The sequence below is a fragment of the Lupinus angustifolius genome, chromosome LG01, assembly GCF_001865875.1.
Source record: "Lupinus angustifolius cultivar Tanjil chromosome LG01, LupAngTanjil_v1.0, whole genome shotgun sequence".
In the NCBI taxonomy this organism is placed as follows: Eukaryota; Viridiplantae; Streptophyta; class Magnoliopsida; order Fabales; family Fabaceae; genus Lupinus; species Lupinus angustifolius.
In genome coordinates this window covers 25,308,828-25,325,066 of record NC_032009.1, presented here as the reverse complement: position 1 = coordinate 25,325,066, position 16,239 = coordinate 25,308,828, and the positions used below count along the sequence as shown (strand labels likewise).

General features: G+C 32.8%; 1 pseudogene; it reads left to right on the top strand.

Annotated features, from left to right (window-relative positions):
• The window catches only part of LOC109326545, a 31,293-nt pseudogene continuing 15,309 nt past the window's right edge, over positions 256 to 16,239 (top strand).

The window sequence follows — 16,239 nt, the reverse complement described above, 5'->3', positions numbered from 1 at the left end:
AAAGATAGAGTGAGAGAAATAGAAAGTAGTTGAAGATATATATATATATATATATATATAGATATATATATGTATGTATGTATGTATGTATGTATATATATGTATGTATGTATGGAGAGAGAGAATTGATTTCTCCTTATGTTGTGAGAGCATTCAAAATACAAGATAAGAGAGTTTTTTTTTCTAAGAAGAGAGTGTATGGTTGAGAGATCTTGAAAAAAATAACAACAAAATGCATCATCACCTTATGTTTCAATGAATGGAAGAGGAGAAATCAACAAAAACAATTTTGGTGGTGGTGAAAGAGAGGGTCAAAATGGTAAATAATCACTTTATGGTTTGTTTAATTTTATGTTACCAAAAAATATTTTGTTTTTGGAATGTGTGGGGTAATTAATTGCTTCTATGTTGGTTTTCATTGAAGTAGAATAAGCACTTTACGGGGAGCTATGGTACATGAGTGCAGGTCCTCTTGTAATTGTGCCTAGAGAAGGAGAACTCGTATTCTACTTACCTCAAGGCCATATTGAACAGTTTTGTTAGTTTTTCAATTTTGTTTTTCATATTTTGGTCATGTGTTGGTGGTTATGTACAACATTAGGTTGAGGCTTCAACTAATTAGGTAGCAGATGAACATATGACTGTATACGATCTACGTTCCAAGATCTTATGTCGGGTAATGAACATAGTACTGAAGGTAAATTAATTCAAACTAGGAAAAAAGAAAATCTTAATTACTACATGAATAATAGGACATTATCAAATAATTAGTTTTTTTAATAATTAATTTCAAGCAGAGTCGGATACTGATGAGGTCGTCGCATAAATGTCCTTAGTTCCATAGCCAAGTGTGAGTTTTGTTTTTCACCATTTGTTGTTTCTAGCTACTTGGCATAATTTAGCAACATATTACATTGGTTCTTATGTTTTAATATTTTTCCTTTTGATATTGGAATTTGTAACTGAATTATATAGCAAGATGAGAATAAAGTTGTGAAAGAGGCGTTGCCATTACTGCCGCCAAGGTTTCATGTTCGTTCTTTCTGTAAAATCCTGACAGCTTCTCATACAAGTACTCGTGGAGGATTTTTGGTTCTGAGGTGACATACTGACGAATGCCTTCCTCCTATGGTTTTTTTTTCTTTGTCGTCTTTTATTTTCTTAATTTCTTCTTTTTGTTGTTGCTGAAGTTGTAGGTGTTATCCTTTGTTTTGTGTTTGTAAATAAGACATGACAAAGGACCCACCTACTCAGGAATTAGTGACCAAGGATTTGCATGGGAATGAGTGGCGATTCAAGCATATCTTTCGTGGTAATGTGTTACTTGAAGTTATGTTATACGCATAATAATAGATATTTATGTATGTGACTCATTAGTCGAGTAAATTGTAAGTCACCCATCCAAGCACTTGCTACAAAGTGGTAGGATTATTTTTGTCAACTCGAAGATGTTGGTTGTTGGGGATGCATTTATATTTATAAGGTTTGTGAATTAGGTTTTAAATCTCATTGGTTTGTTACATTGACTATTATATATGGTATGAAACTAACTTCAGATCTTCTAGAGGTGAGAATGAGGAACATAGAGTTGGTGTCAGGCATGCAATGAGGCAACAGAGTAACGTTCTAGCGTCGATTATCTCTAGCCACAACATGCATCTTGGTGTACTTGCAACTGCTTGGCATGTTGTCTCCATTAGGACAATGTTCATTGTTTATTATAAACCTTTGTTTCTAACTTGTTGAAACTATCTTATTGAACTTGTTATTTTGATAATTTCTGCATTCCAACCGAACATTCTCATGTAGTTATAGAAGCATGTGTCTAACTATCGTTGCATGATTTATTGCAATTTTGTTGATTTTATTTTTCCAGACCAATCTCACTGAATTTATTGTTCCATATGATCAGTATATGGAGTCTCTCAATATTAATTACAATATAGGTATGCAGATTAAAATGAGATTTGAAGGTGAAGAGGCTGTAGAGCAAAGGTATGAAAGTTTCATGTTAATTTTCTCTAGTTAAATTGTAATATATGTGTTGATTTTATCTTTACTTTTTATTTCTCTTATTATTTATGTGATCTGGTGTTGTAGTATTATTATTAGACAATGGACACAATTCGAAGGAAAGTAGTTTCTTGACCTCGAATGTTATATTTGCAAGTTTACTGGTACAATTGTTGGAATGGAAGATGTTGACCATAAAAAATGGCCTGATTCCAAATGGATAAGTCTTAAGCTTTCATTTTAGTTTGTGAGACTATATGACTATTTGCTTAGGCATGTTATAATGGATTTCCTTATGTCTAATAATATCTCTTTCAGGTGAAATGGGATGAAACGTCTAACATACTTCTTCCTGATAGAGTTTCACCTTGGAAAATAGAGCCTGCTCATGCTCCTCCAGCTCTAAATCCTCTTTCAATGTCCAGACCTAAAAGGCATCGGCCTCTAGTGGTTTCATCATCCTCAGATTCATCTCTTCTTACTCGAGAAAGTATGACTAAGTTTATATAGATGTCTAGTGTTTCTATTAATTCAATTTTGCAAATATTTATAGATATTTGAAGCATCATACGTTTTTTGCTTATTAGGAGCATCATCTAAAATGAGTGTAGACCCTTTGCCCCCAAGTGGATATCCAAGGGTTTTTCAAGGCAACTTGGTAGAAGGCAACAAGTCTGATAATAGCGAGAAGCCTATTGTGTGGCCATATGCAGTAGATGGTGAGAAGATTGATGATGTTTTTACTTGAAGAAAATATGGATTAGAGGGCTAGATGTCGATGGGGAGACATGAAAAAAACTCAAATATACTTTCGGGCTATGGGACTATTATAAATCTTTCTTCACATATATTATTGTTTAATCAAAGAAGCCATGTAGCTAACCCTACTAAGAAACATTTGTTGGATTGTGAAGGAAAATGTAATGTAATGGGTAGTCCATGGTCTGTCATGCCCTCTAGTTTACAACTCAACCTCTTGAAATCTAATGCCAAAGGTGTTCAGGGTGGTGATACAACTAATAAAGTTCAGGGGAATTTGAGGCATAGTGCATTCGGTGAATATGTTATACTTCGTCATGGTCATAAATTTGAGCATCCACGTGGAAACCTGATGATGCTACCGCCACCCACAACTCAATATGAGACTCCATGTTCTAGGGAACTGTTACTGAAATCAATATTATCCAATACTTCTGAAGTTTCAAAACCAAAAGATGGAAACTGTAAGCTATTTGCCTTCTCACTTATCAGTAGCCCCACTACATCGGGTACTTCTATGTCGCATAAAAATGTAGTCAATGAGCCATTTGGTGCCTTGCATCTACCATCACACCTACATCATACTTTCGAAAATGACCAGAAGTCTGAACATTCAAGTGGTTCTAAACCTACAGATGTTGTAGTTGTTGCTGATGACCATGAGATGCTTTTACACACTTCTCAATCGCACTTGAAAAATGTTCAACCCAAACCACACAACACATTTGTTAGGAGATGCACTAAAATAAGTCTTTTTTTAGTCAAAAGTGCAACAACACCCAAATTATATAAACTTTTGAATAGAACCATGAAGACAAAGAGAAAGAAAAGAAAAAATGTCATGAAATTACATGTTTATAAACCTATAGCTAGGCAATCCTAGTCTATTCCTGGTGTACATTTCCTTCATGAAGTTTTGAGGGTCTTTCCAAGTATTTGAAGTTATGGATTCCACTACAAATGAAGCCAATTTGTGTAAATATTCATTAGCCTTCCCTATAAATGTGAGAGATGTGGAAGTTCATTATGTTCAGCTTGGATTTGCATGTTGACCACTAGTTGCTTAGCTTCCAAGGAACCTCGATTTTACCATGGAAGATATCCACCACCATAGTTAAATCACTCTCAATCTATAGATTTTTCTAACCCCTTTTGAAGGCTATATTTACTACTTTGATAGCTGTTTGGCACTCTACAATAATAGCATGTTGTATATCAAGGTAACAAGCAAAACAAGTTAAGTAAACTCCTTTGTGATCCTTGAATATGCCCCTCTCCCGCATGGCTAGGCACACCATGAGTAGCTTCATCTGTATTTGCTTTAATCTAACCCTCCTCTGGTGGCTTCCACAACACCTCTATGATTCTTGGAGCCTTGGAAATATTTATGTTTATTTGAAACCTTCTCAACAAAATTAACTCATCAATAGAGCAGGATACAACGGTGGATGTTGATAGAGCTCCCGATATGGATGTTTCTCTCTTGATCTTATTAATTGCTTGTGTCAAAGTCACAATTTGTCATCAAATTTGCTTCTATTTTTATAGTACTAGATAGTGCTTAAAGTACTAATAATACAAGCAGTGAACATGTTCTTCACTTGAGGATTGAATTGTTTACCACTGTCCGTTAAGATTGAGAGGATTGATTGAGTGTTCATAGATATAGAGAAAACCTCCTTCACCCAGTACCTTAAAGCAAGAGCAAAATTACAATACAAGAACAAGTGTTCAGAGTCTTCCTGCTTGGCTTTGCAAATATTACACATGGAAGCCATGGAAGAGCCTCTTTTTTGTAGATTATCATTCGTAGGCATTTTCCTATGCATGATCCTCCATAAGATGAAGGATTTAGATGAGGAATTGATAGAATCCAAATTTGCTTGCACCAAGATAAATTGGTTGATGTAGGATTGACATGAGGGAAGGTTGCTTTAGAGGTGAGTTCCCCATCAATCGAGTGTTTCCAAACTAGTCTATCTTGGCTTGAAGATGTTGTAATGCTTATTATTTTCCTTGTGATGTCAGGGAATAGCCTTTTGATGGGCCCTAGGATTATCCATTTAGAATTCAAGAGGAAATCATCCACCTTGGCATTCAGAGAAATATGCAAATCTTGAGGAATATTAAAAGATTGAACTAGAGGATCACCTAACCAATTGTCCCTCTAGAAACTGATTTGTGTGCCATCTCCCACCAATCATATTGAGTTGTCATTTGCTTCAGCCCAATTGTCTTTATGCCATGCCAAATCAATGACTTGAAGTGTCTAGTAGAAGGGGATTTGTTGCTACCAAATCTATTTCTGCAGAAGGTAGCCCATTCATGATTTGAGGTCCCCATAACCTAAGCTAGCTTTAACAAGGCAACCTTATTCATCTTCTTTATAGATCTAATGCCCAACCCACCTTCATTCAAAGGATAACACACTTTATGCCAAGCAATCGTGACCATTTTCCTTGTCCTAACATCACCAGCCTATATGAAATTTCTTATGCTTTTGTCTATATCATTCAACAATTGAACATGACACTTATAGATGTGGAAGTTGGAAACTAACATGCTTGAATTATGGATCTAACCAACTTCACTCTTCCCATTATTGAAAGAGAGGAACCCTTCCAAGTAGCCAGTTTAGTTGTGATTCTATCTGCTATTTGTTGAAGGTGAATCTTCTTTGGTTTTCCTTTGAAGATAGGCACTCCAAGGTAATTAAAAGGAAGACATCCCACTGAAAAACCCAGATAAGCTGAAAGAGTGGAAATTCTTCTACGATTAGAATTGGAAGTGTATAATTTACACTTGGCCAAATTGATTTGGTGTCCAAAAGCAGTAGCATAGTCCTTAATTAAGTTCTTTAGGTAGAGCAACTCCATTTTCTTTCCCTTGTAGAAAATTAAAATGTCATCAGCATAAAGAACATGGCTAGGGGGTCTGAATCTTGTTTGGGCCAGAGATTGTGCTTAGCTTGTTTTCACTAACCAACTTCCTTATCCTTCTGCTTAACACGTCTTCAGCAATGCAAAACAGCGGGGGAAAGATGGGATCCCCCTGTCTAACTCATCTCTCACAATTGAAGAAACCAACATTTCTACCATTAACATTGATTGATAATTTAGCATATTGAAAGATGACTTTGATTTGGTTAATGAACTTGTGGCTGAAGCCAAAAGCCTTAAGTGTGTCTATTATGAAATTCAAATCCATTGTATCAAAAGCCTTCTTAATGTCAAGCTTGATAGCAAGGTTCCCATCAAAAGTCTTGTGGTCTAACAGGTTTATTGCTTCAGAAGCAAGACATATGCAATCATGTATATTTATGTCTTTTATGAAACCCCTCTGCTCATTAGAGATGATTCTAGGTGCAATAGTGGCTAACCTGTCAGCAAGCACTTTAGTAATTATTTTGAACTGAAAGTTTGCTAAGGCCATGGGTATGAAATCCTCTATTTTGTTAGCACTTTATTCTTTGGTATCAGAATTTCATTGTTTGAGTTTAAGTTTGACATCAACCATCTTTGGGTAAAAAATTACTGAATTGTAGACTTCATTATAGACTAATTCCTAAAAAGATTGGAAGAAACATCCACCAAATCCATCTGGGCTAGGTGCCCCATCACAATTCATAACAAACACTGTGGTTTTGATTTCCTTATTTGATGGAGTTTTAGACAGTATATTGCTATCATCCTCTGTCACCAGGTTGGGAATAACATAATGGATTAGATTGTTAGAAGAAGTGTTGTTTGGAGAGGCAAACGAATCAGTGTAAAAGTTTAGAACACGAGCAACAATATCATCTTGAGTAGATATGGTATTATTGCCATCTTTAAGCATTGAAATTGATTTTGTGGCATGCCTGATTTTTGTGACCTTGTGGGAGATAGAATTATTCATACCCCAAGAGCATGCCAATTTAATCTAGATTTTTCTTTCCAAAATACCTCTTCTGTCATTAGAGCATTCAATAGCTTAGATTGAGCAATATCTTTCTAATCAAGTAACTCCTGATTTGGGTCAGAGTCACTAATACAATTTTGAATGGACTCTACATTCTTTTTAGCTACCTGCACTTTGAGATGAACATTCCCAAAGATATTAGTGTTCCAACCCTTTAGATCTTTCTTGAGATTCCTCAGTTTTTGAGAGAGAATAAACATAGGGCACCCTAGCACTACTAAGTTCCAACTTTCTTTCAATAGCCTTTTGCAATCAACATTTTGAAGCTGCATCTTGTGGAATCTGAAAAGAGTAGGAGGTGAATTATTATCCATGGAAGATTGGAGCAACATAGGGTGATGATTAGAGACTAGCCTAGGTAGAGTGCAGTAGGAGACATGACTCCAAATATCTAGCCAATCCTCATTAAAGATTGATCTGTCAAGTCTTTTTTCAGTTAAAGCATTACCCCTTCTTCTATTTGACCAGGTGAATTGAGCCCCTAAAGTGTTTAAGTAAAGCAGACCAGCATTATCAGTAAAAGCCTTGAAGTCATTTTAGGGAGTTCTAGCAGGCAATCTAGCACTCATGCATTCATGAGCACGAAGGACAATATTAAAGTCTCCAATGCAACACCAAAGACCAGGCTTTTCAAAAATAATTGATTGCATATCAATCCAAAGAGATCTTCTCTGTAGGATGCTATTACTTGCATAGATAGCACTGATGCAAATATTATTGTTATCTAAGGCAACTTCAATAGCAATGTGCTGGTCAGAATTAACCAAAATATTAGGGGCCATATCAGAGTTACATATACCCCATAAAGAGGGTATTAAACTACCTCTTTTATTAACTACCAAGAGCTTTAAATGTACTTCTTTCCAGACATTTAGACTAACTGAATCAGGATGGATCATTGGTTCAGCAAGAAACACCAAATCAGGTTTATTAGACAAACAAAGGTTCTTGAGAAATACCCTTGTATTTAGGTTTCCAAAACCCCTGCAATTCTAGTATAGGACTTTAATTGAGCACTATTTAGCTATCCACCCATTCGGGTATGATGCACTTTCCCATTATTACTCTTTTTTTTGAACTTTTTCTTTTGAGATTTTGTAAGCACTAGAGAGAAATCCTCCTTATCCTCCTCTATTACATTTTCATCAGCCCATAATCTTCCAGCTAACCTCATGTCACTAACAACCACGGGGTTAAATATCTCTACTGCTTCTTGCACTATTAAGTTGTCACTTGAGGACTCATCTGAATCCTCTTCATTAGATGCAATATCTTGTTCTCTCAGAATTGCATTTTCCTCCACTCCTGTCTATTGCTCACAACAATTGTTGGAGTAAGTTCCAATCTTTCCAACTCCTCAATGTTTTTTCCAAACATGTTGTCAATCTCCAGGTTTATAAATAGGTCATTCCCCTCCTTGGTTGTAGGTATTTCTGCCTCAATGTTGGGTAAAACACTTTCATTCCCCTCATTTATATTTTGTTCTTTTCCCACCATTTTTGGATTCTTCATGTTATGTTTTGCCTTTTCCTCAGTCACATTATTTTTGGATGCTCTTCCATAGTTGTTAAATATATGGCCAATGACATGGCATCCGTGACAGAAATCCGAAAGATTTTCATACTCTATTGGAACAAAGAAGGCAAATCCTTCCCTTTCAACTAGGATTTGATCCGGCAAGTTGAATTTGAGGTTATGTTCCACCAACACCTTTGCATAGTGTCCAAAAGACCTGTTATTAGTAGCCTCATCCAAAGATATTGGAGTACCTATCCCACTTGCTATGGAGTAGATGATTCTTGGACTCCAATACTCTTGTGGAAGATTAAGATTTCGGACCCATCACTGAGTGTGAGATAACTTTTGCAGATTGGGGTTGAATTCGGGTGTCTAGAGGAACAATCTAAGAAAGCCCGTTTTTAAACTCCAAGAACCCACCAAGCAAACACTTCTCATATCTTCTATAGAGATGAATGAAAAATCATAGAATCCTCATCCAAGAGAGACCATGGACCATTTCCTAATTGAGTTCCACAAGGATGCTAGTTTCTTTTTCACATCCACAAACTTCAATCGTTGTCCCCTTTAGAGAGTATAAGCCTGCCATGAAGATGAGTTTTGCACCTTTTTCAGACCTTCTTGATATTCAGATTCAGGGATTTTTATTGCTATGGCAAACCCTTTGATGCAGGGTTGGGGGAGTTGTGAAGTGGAGATGTCACATGTATTCATGAGTGCTTGAATAAAGGACTTTTTTCTATAGATATTTGTGCTTTTTGCATAATGATTGGAACATGCTCTGCATCGGCCAAAAAATTCCAAGGAATAAACGTGTTAGTGGAACTCATGATGAGAACGATGATGGAAGAGGGAGAAACTCCAACAATTCTGGGTCAACCCTAGCAGAGAACTTTTTCGCAATTTGTCTTCATTTCTTTCTTCCAATTCTCAATATTGTTATCCTTCATGTAATGTTTTTTTTTCATTTAAAAAAAATAAAAGCTAGGACTTTGTAGGAAAATTAATATAATGTCGTATGTTTTCAGGTTCATAAGAAGGGGATTGCGCTTGGTAGGTCTGTGGATCTTACAAAGTTCAGTGGCTATGATGAATTAATTGCTGAATTGGACCAACTATTTGAATTTAGAGGTGAATTAACTTCTCCATAAAAGGATTGGCTTATTGTCTACACTGATAATGAGGGTGACATGATGCTTGTCGGTGATGATCCATGGCTGTAAGGATCTTTATTTAAATATACATCTTTGATTAACGTGTTATATTCATTTTTATTTTTTCTTGACAATGGAATAATTTTATTTTTAATTTTAGGAAGTTTTGTGCTATGGTTTGCAAAATGTATATCTACCCAAAAGAAGAGATCCAAAAAATGAATCCGGGTACCCTAAGTTCAAAAAATGAAGAGAATCAGTCAACTAGCGAAGGTGCAGATGGACAAGAGATTAATTGTTAGCCCCAACATCTAGCTTCTAACACCTTATAATTTATAGGTTTTATCTGAATATTTAGTTGAGAATTTGTACATCATTTATTTAAAAGCGTGATCCAATGGAGATTAGAAAAAATAACATACCACAAACCTAAACATATTGCAATAGTTAAATTGTATTATTAACTTAATAACTAATTATCATCGCATCCTAGTGAAGACATGGGTATGTTTATTCTATATTCATGTTTATAATATGCTAAAACAAACTCATATTATTATATATTTATCTATTTTGTTAGAATATGATTTGATGCACACGTTTTAATGGAATGATTAGTATTCTTCATTTGAAAATTTTGGGGATTGCAACGATAATGGATCAAATCTCAAGAGAAATGCATGGGCTCAAGTTTATAACAAAGGAGGCATTAGAGTATATTATCATTCTGTAGAATATGTTAATGCAATATATATAATAACGACAAACATCATGTGTTTTTTATATTATCAATTTTTTTCACTTTTTTAATAAAAAATTAATCTATTTCCGGGTGTGTGGTTAGGACAAGGATCCCCTGTCCTAAGAAATTCACATCACCATGTACTAAGCGAATCAAATTTTATAGAATAATGTAATAATTTCTGTTATTATAGTTTTTATTTCTAATTATGAGATTTTCTAATTGGGTAGAGACATTAGGTGTGATAGGAATGAATATAGGTGATCCTCATCCATGTGGTTGTTTATTCCAATAAATATCACTCACATAAATTGAAATATTGACATTTTAGTCATCCTATAAACTTTTTGTGGTTAAATGCAAAGATTTAATAAGCTCAATAAAATAAAAAAGGATATACGAAAATCATTACTAGTAAGTACAATTTAAGAAGAAAGTTCAAAATGATAAATCCTCACACATAAACAATCTACTATTCTACTATCTATATAGGAATACAATATGCTAGCATAATTACCAAAATAGACTGCCATATATTTGACACTTTGAATTCTTAAGGGCAATTTTGTCATTACAAAATAACTTTTTAAATATTAATTTTATGTACACAGCATGTTGCATTTATTGCAAATCATCTTATAACTTTCATTTTTTCTCATTACCACCTTTTTCAACCGCCCTCTACCTTACTTTTGCATTTCACTATCCCAAAAAATTTCAAATTGCACTGTGATTTCCTTCTCTCTCCTGGATAGCTTTTAATCTACACATCTATATCACCCTACATCTTCATATCATCTCTCCTCATCTCTCAACTTTTCTCATTCCACTTCCACTTCTCTCAATTGTTCCCTCAACTTTTCTCATTCCACTTCTATTTCAAACTTCAAAATCAAAATCTTTCTTTTAGTTATTCAACAAAATCAAAATCTCTTCTTTTCTGAAACTCATCTTTGTTAAAGGTAATAGTGTTATTATAGAAAATTAAGGTTGTTGAATAATGATTCTCATTGTTCGTAACTCTAAATCGTTATTTGATAAGTTTATTTCGAAAAAATAGATACCTTTTAAGAGTACATGTTCATTTTCTTCTCCGTTCCTTCCATTTTTTGTCTCATTTTTATGCTTAAAAATGAAACCTTTTATTTTTGCATGTTCATGGAGTGTGAGTTTCTTAGATTTTTATGTCATTTTTATACTTCAAAACTATACATTTTAATTTTCATGGTCTGTAGGTGTCTTCCATTTTTGCCTCATTTTAAGCTTAAAGATTAGTCCTTTTCAATTTGCATGTTAAAGATTTCTGGGTTCGTAACATTTTTTTTTAATTTTTATGCCTAAAAATCATTCATTTTTACTGTTCACCTTTAAGGTATATGAGTTTCTTCATTTTTATTTTACTTGATTCTTAAAAACCATTCATTAATAATTTTTTACGGTCTTGAGCTTTACATTACTTTGTAAAATCATAATGATAATGCCACCATAAGTACAAACATTACATTATAATTATGTTGATTGAGAAATATTAGTATTGTGTATCAAATTTGTAGAACTTGCAGTTACAATTATATTGATTAAGAAATATTAAAGTCTAGCCATTATATTATAACACTAAAGTGTAACAAATATATGTTATGTCAATACATATTATGCATTATATTATAATATTAACGTGCAATCATTATAACATTAGAATTGTAACCAAATATATATATATATATATATATATATATGTGGAAGAGAGATTTTAAGGTTTTATCTAATGGTGATCAACTATATTTCCGGCTGAGAAATGATTTGATATTTTACACTTAAAATAGGATAACAACCATAGAAAAATAACTAATTTAAATATTAATATAATTTCAATCAAGATTATTTCTAATTTCTTAATTTTAGGTAACGTTTATTATAAATATAAATTTATAATAATTTATTGTCTAATTCTAAAATAAGTAATAAAAAACATGTATAACTCATAATAAATATGTATTCCTTAATTTTATACAATTCTAATGTATAACTCATAATAAATATGTATTCCATAATTTTATACAGTCCTCATGTATAACTACGAGGACAGTCAATTTTTATAATCCAGAGAATAATTGCATCAACAATTGAGATTGTTGATTAAATCAATAAATATGTTCCAAGTAAAATTTCACATGAATTTTTAGATGTCTTTAAATTTTCATCATATTCGACATAATATATTTATTAAACTTATACTAATAAATATTCTAACATGTGAATAGATGTAAGGAAAATGAATATTCTAACAAATCATGTCCTTGAAGCAAAGATTATGTTAGGAAAAAACATCAAAAATATCATATAAATTCATTGGATATCCTATTTTACAACTTATTTTATATTGTGTTTAAAAATTTCTTTGTAATAGTTATTTAATATACATGTTCAACACCATCTCATTTGTTACCAATTCTACATCAACAATAAAATAGATAAAAATCATCTTTTATGAGGTAACCTCCATAACATTTTCATTAAGAAATTATCTTGACACTTTTTTAATTAAATTTATATTTTTTCTACCATTGCTATGAAAGTATGTATGATGTTAGAGATAACTTTTATTGACTATTATATTTTTTATTTAATATAAGAGAATCTGTACCATTGATCAATAGCTCTAATTTGTCATTTAAATATATACACATCATCTTTCATAATGTAATAATTAATAACTTTTTAATTTAAAATTTACTTTGCACTATTTAAATAAATTCATACAAAACATATTATCACTAACACAAATACATGAGTATCCTACTAGTTTTAAAATAAATAAAAAAGAAACTCTGATTTGGTTTAATTAAGATTTTTTTCCTAAATTCCGACATAAAATTATACTTGACCCTCATGATTTCTAAACAACAATAACAGAAAGTAACTCATGGGTTCTCAGTCAAGCTGCACCACTGTCGAAATTTTTTCCCTTTGTGAGTGGAAAAAAGATGACGTGGGGAACGTAATGCTACTCAACTCTACCCTCTCATATATCTATTGTCATTAATTATATCTCAAACCATATTTTTATTAAATTAAAAATAGAAAATAATAAATATTTAATTTTTTAATTTATATTATTACTCCATTTAGAACAATGTATCCCTGTGCCCAACCATACTCACCCTACGTGCGTGATTAGATTACGACGTAACACAATCCCATTCTACGTGTCTTTCAAACGGACTCCGTTGTCACGTGGTGGTCCACTTTCAGGTTTCAAGTTTCAACAACTTTCCTACCCACACAACCCAACACAATTATATTGTACTATGTTGAACTAAACTTAAACCCCGTTTCAAGTCCGCAACCCGTTACCTGGTAAGAAGGTTGACGTGGATGGAAGTACATGCATATATATTATAGGATCTTTTTTCTCTTTTTTTTACTTGTACACAAGCATAAATTATTATAGTATATTTAATCAATCTTTATTGAATTGAGATGGTACGAGTATTGAATGAATATGGCAAATGTGAAATAGATAATTTTGTAACAATCCAAATTTTATAATTTTTTTTTTAAATATCAAATGTCACATTCTTTTTCCCTTCTTATATTCAAGTGCATGAGAGGTCAAATGGAAGTTATTGTAAGCAACAATTATGTGCAGCGACTGTGCTATATGCACCTTAAGTGTGCAAATGTACACCCTATATTTTTTTTAAATATATATCATTTACAATTTTTCAAGCACAAAATTTATATTTTTTAGAAATGACATGATATGCTTTATGAAAAACAAATTGTTATTATAATGTTGAGCCAATAAGGTGTTGGTCTAGTCGTATAATGCTGAACTAGATTTTAAGATGACCAAAATGTTAAATGTTTGATTCCTGAGAGCGACAATTGTTAGGAGAAGTAGTCACACACCCCGAAAGAGATTAGTTACTTACCCAAAAGGGTGAGATGATACCCTTAGTAGTACCAAAAATTGTTATTGCATTTAATTATTTTACATTATTGTGGATATGATTCTTAAGGAATGATATGATTGTTTTTTCGAGACAAATACTCAGATGCTTATTTATATGTCATGTTTGAGTCCGTCCATTTTGTTATCTAGTTTTGACATGATAATACTGTGAATATGTATAATTTTTCTCGTGAATTTTGTTCAGCTTGTTTGGTGATGCCTGGTAATCAACTTAGATTTATATCATTGATATACGTATATATCACTATTGAATTTGCTTTTTTTGAAGGAATCGATAATCGTTTAGATAAACAGGTTGAAAGTGGAAGACATATTGTTTACTTTATTAGTTTACATTCTTTTGAAGTTAACAATGATTTTACATGTTGTCACACAACTATAAAGAAATCTTTTCAACAAAGAAGTGTTGGAAGAAAAGAAAGAAATATTGAACTTAATCGATTAAAATGTTGGTAATCAATTATCGAGTGAGATGTAAGAAGAGAGACAAATTGAATAATACTTAGCGCTTTTCTTCATTTCAGCTACAATGTTTTATAACAGAAATAACAGATAATTTAATCGATTATACAATCTATTAATCGATTAATGAAACTACTTCCAATTGATTAACTAGCTAATGAATTATGTAACACCGCGAATTTTACGATTTTAAATTATAAGATTTTATTAATATTCTTATTAATTATATTTAAGGAAATGAATTTCTGGGAATTTTCGGTAAAGAATTAGACAAAACTCTACTTCAATTTTAGTCTTGTAATTCTACTTCCAATTTGGTGGTAAATTTTCATGATTTTTGGAGACAGTCGGTTTCGGACCGTTGTCGGGGCTGAATCTCACCCGGTACGGCTCAAAAAGTGGTTTTTGAGTTCCGTCACTCGGTATCGAATTCCGATCGCGCCGTTGGCTTCATAATTTCATTTCGAGTCAATATAGACCCTAAGTACACCCACACCTATTTTCCAAATATTTTTCACTCGGAATGCCGAAATCCGAAATTCTAATCAAATATTAAAATCGGGCGATTTATAATACCCGATCGAGTCTTGGCCGATAATACTCGGGCATGTTTATCGCACGTGTCTGTGAAGTGGTTATTTCGTGTTGGGATGTGAAATTTGCTTTTCCATAAAGCAAACCTCACATCACTCACTCAAATATCTTATGAAATCATCATTAGCCACCCTAGGAGATTTTTTGATGATTTCCTAGAAGGAAATCTGATTTCCCTTCTCTCCTTAAGTCTCCACACTTCACACTTCACTCTCACACTCTTTCATTCTCAAAATTTACAAAGAGAAGGTAAATTCTCTCTTCATCTTTTCCTCTCATTTCTCATTTGCTTCTTCCATCTTCAATCATTGATCTCTCAACATTCAACCAATGGATGTTGATGAGATTTAAGTATGTTGTTCATGAGTATGTCAAGAACATATTCAACCGTTGAAATTTTCTAAAACGCTTTCTAACTCATTTTCTCTTCAAAACCGAAAATGATGTGGTTCTTGAACTCATGAAAATATTTTGTTGAAACCATGAACAACTTGTGTTCATGGAGTTGTGTTCTTGAACTTATGAAAATATTTTGTTGAAACCATGAACAACTTGTGTTCATGGAGTTGTTATAATGTTTTATTACATGTACTTTGTTGTTTTAGCCAAATGAGATGATGATGAAATCAAAGGAACCTTTAGGAAGTGTTTTGGAAAAATGAGAATGTATGTATTTCTATTTGTTTTTAGCCTTAAACCATGGCTTGGAACAAGTTGGAAAAAATAGAAACTTTTGTTTAAAAGGATGTTAAGGTTTATGAGTAAATGAATGCCTCATAAAACTCTTAAATGATACTTTGAGTAACTTACTTGAAAGTGGTAAGATTATCAAAGAACGTCTTAAATCGGAATATGTAGTTTTACTAAAAATCGTATGTTTAAAATGAATGGAAATCGTGAACGGACTTTCGATGAAAAAGGATGGTCAAGAACATGTGATGTTGGACCGGATGGATGAAAGGGATGTATGATCACGAAAGGGAAAAAAGAGAAATGATTTTAAGTATTTTGGTAACGATTTTAGAAATATCGGAAACTAACGAATTTTTATTGTGGTAGTT